Consider the following 6,088-nt stretch of genomic DNA (forward strand, 5'->3'; position numbering starts at 1 on the left):
GCGAACCCATTTATGCAACCGCTCATAATTTTATTCAATTATTCGTTGTGAAATTCCTTCATTAATTAATGGCATCAACTCGGTCCGTAATTACAATTCAGCGCCCATGGTGACAAATTCATCCTGCTTAGAGGAATGCTATTTTGACACGAATTATTCAAAGATAATCAGGCCAACAAAGATTAATCGAAACATTTCACTAAATAAACTGTTGATATAAATAAAGTAAATAAACTGTTGTGCCTGTGTCGTCGTGTCATAATTACAATTATAATTTCAAGGCTTTAACGTCAACAAAAAAATAAACTGATTTATTGAAGTTGGTATCACTTACTATTTCAGATTACAGAGAAAAAGAGAAACAGATACAGAGAAAAATGATCAGATTGATAACAATAATAAATGTATTTGTTTATCTGAGGTATAAAAATAAACAAGACAGTCGCGCAACGTTCTTAATTCTACCTAGGATAGTGAATATTACGATTCCTGTGCTGGAGTTTCTTTCTTCGCATCACAAGCACCGTATCTCAATGTAGAAGTTATTAAATAAAACGATACAACAAAGGAGAGCACAACAGAAATTAGGAGACTGAAATAACCATTGCAAGAATTTCACGAGAGAGGGCCAAAGCAATAACGTTGCTTTACGTAATAATAATAACGTAACGTAAAACAAACGTAAAAAATTCACGTTTATGACAAGGAAATTTAAGAAGCCAAGGTGCGGTGGATGAAATTACGAGTTATATTTCTAAAAAGCAGTAACATAAGAGAATGTTTATGTATCACTCATAAAAAACTACTGCGTTGTAATGAATGGAATACAACTGCTTGTTTGACAGATTTATTTACTGTTTGATAATGAATATGCGATGAACAATCGCACCAGTAAATCCACTCAATCGACAATTCTACGGACTCGCCAGCGGACTCGCCTGCGGACTCGCGCAACTGGGCCACTCATAATTATTTAAATACTCAACGGATTTGTATGAATTTTGGAATGTGAGTATTAATTATCGATACGCTGCCGCAGGAATTATTACAGATTTTTACATGACTTATTGTTAGGTTAGGTTAGGTTAAGTTAGGCTAGGTTAGGTTAGGAAATAATTCATGCAAAAATCTGTAATAATTCCTGCGGCAGCGCATCGATAATTAATACTCATATTCCAAAATTCATACAGATCCGTAAAGTATTGAAGGAATTATGAGTGGCCCAGTTGCGCGAATCCGCAGGCGAGTCCGCTGGTGAGTCCGTAGAATTGTCGATCGAGTAGTAAATCCTGACTAAATGACAGGTTCAATCTGGTTTGATGAACAGCTGTTGCGGCGCAGACCCCAGCCACTCCAGATTGGAATTATGTCGATGCGACCACTGCGCTCACGGCCAAGTTCAAGCAATCGCAGTACCTGCCTGTAAAAAAATCTTGACCGCCTGACGGGGCCTATGTCCAGCTGTGGAGGTCACGGATGCTCGAAGGTTGATGGGTTGGAAGGTCTAGCAACTATATTTATCGCTGCTCGTGAGACACGAAGAAAGCGAAAGGGCCGCTCGGAACGAGAAGAAAGTTGACAGCCAGCGATGGCAGCAGGTGCGTCATTGGCTAATTGTTCGTGAAAGAAGACGGTTGTAAGAAGTACAAGAAGTACAGAGGCGGAGGAGATCAAGTAGAATATTATTAGGGATTGATGGGGCCGGCAAAATTTCATTAGAGTAGACATATTTGACTATTATTTCTAAAGTTTGTTCGGTTGGGACGTTGGCGAAAAGGCTATTGAGGCTCTAATAAGCTGCTTACTGAAATGCTCCGTTTTTACAAGTGAAAAATTGTTTGCAGAATGAACACAGCAAGGACTGTGCAACATTAACGCAATTAGTGCAACATAAATTAGATAATGAAGATATTCACTTCATAAATGATGTGAATAGGATTATTTGAATTCGGTCGTAAAATCTAGTTAGAGATGCAGGAAATAATTTTTGCTAAATAAGTCAGATTTAGATTGAATTAAGCCTTGAATTTCATGCTTATACATAACAAATTTCATCGAAAATATATACTAAATGCAAGCTTGACGAAAGGATTTGTGCGGCCGATCTGACGTCTAACGAGATAACATTTATCAGGAGGATATAAACAGGTGAGATTTTATGACACAATGTGCCCGGAAATGCTTTAGTCTATTGTGAAGAAATATTATCATCTTATCAGAATGATCGCTAGAATATATGATTGACGAAATGATTTGCGCTGTCGATTTGATGTCTAACATCGAAACATTTATTAACCAAGACACAGGAACTGTTTTATGGCACAATATGTCCGGAAATTCCTTAGTACATCGCGAAGACAAATTTATTAGCCGATAAGCCATGATATGTGGACCAGATAAAGACGCGTATAGTTAGTTCCTTATTTATATAGGCATATATCTGGATGCTCCGCTTTATTACGACAGTGAATGTCGTCGTGTTGAAACTTGGGCATCTGCGCGGTACTCCTGGGGCCATACTTTCAAAGTTCGCTAAGTGAACATAAGTACTTGCACTCTATTTTCTTGTCGATGATTGGTGGATTTCACTTGAAAGGCCATCAATGATTGGCTGATGAACTTACGATCTCTTAACTTTTTTTGAAAGTAAGGGCCCTAGTCTGCAAATAAGTTAAACAAATTAAATAGAGGCACAAGCTCTTTATATAATATTACTAAATTACTGCAGATTCACCATGAACATATTCTGAATACCGGACGAATTTTTTGTGAATCAACAGTAACAACATCATGCACCAAGTTTTTGAATTAACAGCAACAAATTTTTATCAATTGTCCAATGAAGATAGTTTGCTGCGGTGGTAGGTGCGGACACGATTCATTACCGTGCCAGCAGAGAATTTCATTACGAGATATCATAATATGTTCGAACGGTATAGTTCTCATCGCTTCGTATGATTTATACTATTTTCAAACGCCAAAAATGGTGTCACTCAATACCGATAATCGATCATTAAAATTAATCAGCATTTGAAACTCACAGGGTGACATGGAGCAACGGGACAGCTGCGGGTCATTGGCCCATAGCGGGTTTCCCGATTAATATGGCAGATATTGATCAGTGTTCTCTACCGCCGGTCGACAGTTTCACTGGGCTGAAGTGTGTGGCTCTATGTTTTGCTAAGAGTTTGCGTTGGTAAGTTACTCGGAAATAACTGCTTTATTCCAGATAATTTTTTTTAGCTGCTAAATAAAACTGTTTTTGTATACGAAGCTTATGAAATTACTGTGAATTATATTTTGAAAGTATTATTCATAGGGGATAATTTTGAGTTCAAGTTTAGACTATTAGCTTCTAAAATGATATGTTGACACGATATAAATTGAAATGATGAGACAACGGGCCAATGCGAGTCACGGGGCAAAGCGCCCATGGTGGGCTCAATACCCCTCGCGAAGCCTTGTGTTATACATCGTTAGATTTGTCTCAATGAGCTCTTCAAAACTATGACTAGCCTTTAGAATTACAAATTACACTTCATACTGTATGATTTTTTTATTTGCCGCCTCAAGGCAACAGATTCTGGTTTCTAGTTATGCGTATTTATGACCCCTAATCGAGTTACTGACTCATGCTTTGCCAAAAGTTGATTTTAGTCAACACCAATGAGTCAGACTTTGATGAGTTTTCATGATGTTGACTGAAATCACGATTAAGTACGAATTCCCGGCACATAATATCTGAATTATGGACGAAACTGGAACGATTTTTTTTTCTGATCAAGTAAATATATTTTTTCTAGTCTAGGATACGTTTTTTCATGTCGAGGAAGAATTTTTTATGGCAAGGATATATTTTTCAAGTCAAGAATATATATTTTCATGTCAAGGAAATATTTTTTCATGTCAGTGATAAATTTAAAAGCCGAGAATATATGTTTTCAAGTTGATGATGTGATTTTTTAAGTTGTTGATAAATGAATGAATGTAATATTTTTTATTACATTTTTCTTGTTTTGAACTGTAAAGTATTGTTTTATCATTTTTAAACAAAAAATATGCAACTGGGGGAAAGGGACCAGGGGTGGGCACCTTGCCCCAAGCCCATGGGCCCATTGCCCCAGGGGTGGGGCAATGGGCCCATTTTGACACTTTCTACAAAATAATGTTTCATTAAAAATTAAATAACTCTAAAGGCGTGTAATTCACATCAGACATTCCTCATTATTTGTAACTTTAAACAAAACAAAGAACTACCTCGTTTCAATTAAACCTTCATCAAAAATTTAGTTTAAAAAAAAAGGTGGGGGCCCGCTGCCCCATGTTACCCTAGATCTAAATCGACTCATCAAATTTCGTTCATAAATGGTGAAATATTCAATGAACTTCTGGAAATACATCGCAAAGACATGACTAAGTTTATGAAAAACTAAGACATGATTGCGCTTCTAGAACAGAGAATAAAACACTAAACTTTTACCAATGCGTCAATCAAGTCTGCTTTCTCCTTCAACCTTGTGTCTTGTCGGAGAGACGCGTCATTTCCGAACTAACGCGCATAAATTTGCAGAGATAATGATTTAAAATGTAATAAAAGAACACTAGCACACTGCATCCGGTTGAAGATTATCTCTGAACTTGCTCTCTGCGACTGCAGCAAAATTTAAAATAATTTAAACCCTTTCAGGACAGAGGAATCGCAAGCAGTGGATGGGCAACAGGACCATGGCTGTCAACAGTGTCGTGCTTTTGGCGCTGCTGATTTGACTTGCAAATGTCGCTGGTCAGTGCCGTACAATGTACAATCGATTCTTACAATTCCAGTCGAATCCCTTTATATGTTAAGAGATGCATTCAATCCTCCACAGAGATTGTGTATTATTTTTGACTGGTGATACTCTGCAATGATACTCAATGTATTGTTTCACAGAGTCCGAATCTGACTTAAGAAACAAAGTCATTTTTTTGCAAAATGCCGGCATTTCTATATTTCAACGAATATAACAATAAAAATTAATATGTCATAATTAGCAATCAAAATTTCAATTTTAAGTCATAGCTACCCTAGCAAATTATGCTATTTAAAACATTTTTTTGCGACGCAATTATAATCCCCGATAGGAGATTTAATTGTCGACTAGCATATGCTTCAGCAAGAGACTCATGTGCAACCAATAATATATTTTCTAGATATACGTTGACAACATGCGAACACGTTAATAGAATGGCAATAACGATGACAGGGTAAGGTGGCAGCAAGGTGTTGCCGTGCTACACGTGATGGTGACCATCACGAACTGCAATCTTGGCACCGGCCTATATTGCATCATCACAAGGACTGAAGCAACTGAGGATCTCGATTGGTCCTAGATTCACAACGCATTTCTGGTAACATCATTGAATTACCTAAGTAGGGTCACAAAAATTAGCTGACATCCCAACAGCGGCGTAGCTCGTTTGGTTCTAACTTCGACTTTGGCCCATTAAATTACTTGAGTAGGATAACGAAATGTCGCTGGTATTGGAGAATATACACTAAAATATTGTGCTCGTACAGGTACTCCACTCTCGTTGTACCGTGGGTGCATAGACGACTGCGATCCTAAGATAGGCAAGATGGAACCAAATTCCACTGACACTGTCGCCGCCTTCTGCGACGACCCTCGCTGCAACGGGCCTAGCAACGTCACTCCAGGGTCCATACTTTCAAAACTCGCTAAGTGAACATAAGTACTTACGTTCTATTTTCTTGTCTATGATTGGTGGATTTTGCTTGAAAGGCCGTCAATGATTGGCTGGTGAACTTACGATCTCTTAACTTTTTTTGAAAGTATGGGCCCAGGTCTCATTCACATTATGTTTGTTTTTATATATGGAAGTCCAAGAAAAATAAAAATTCTTGGGGCATCCAAGTCATAATCGACATTTTTGCTCATGTAATGCGGGCGTGGCACATTTAAATATACCTACTTAATATGAGTGACATAATTTTGTGCACAAACCTCAATGATGTATAATCCAACAAGACATGTTAAATATATACCCATTCGTTATTTGCATATGGGAACAATCGCGTCTATTCATAAAT

At 37.6% G+C, this 6,088-nt stretch overlaps 1 long non-coding RNA gene across 1 annotated transcript; it reads left to right on the top strand.

The window, feature by feature from the left end:
- The first annotated feature begins 4,687 nt into the window (after positions 1-4,687).
- On the top strand, positions 4,688-5,721 carry LOC125178790. Its single transcript, XR_007157023.1, has 3 exons — positions 4,688-4,783; positions 5,244-5,388; positions 5,558-5,721. It is a non-coding gene; the product is annotated as an uncharacterized LOC125178790 (long non-coding RNA).
- The last annotated feature ends 367 nt before the right edge of the window (positions 5,722-6,088 follow it).

The sequence above is a fragment of the Hyalella azteca genome, unplaced genomic scaffold, assembly GCF_000764305.2.
Source record: "Hyalella azteca isolate HAZT.00-mixed unplaced genomic scaffold, Hazt_2.0.2 contig12821, whole genome shotgun sequence".
In the NCBI taxonomy this organism is placed as follows: domain Eukaryota; kingdom Metazoa; phylum Arthropoda; class Malacostraca; order Amphipoda; family Hyalellidae; genus Hyalella; species Hyalella azteca.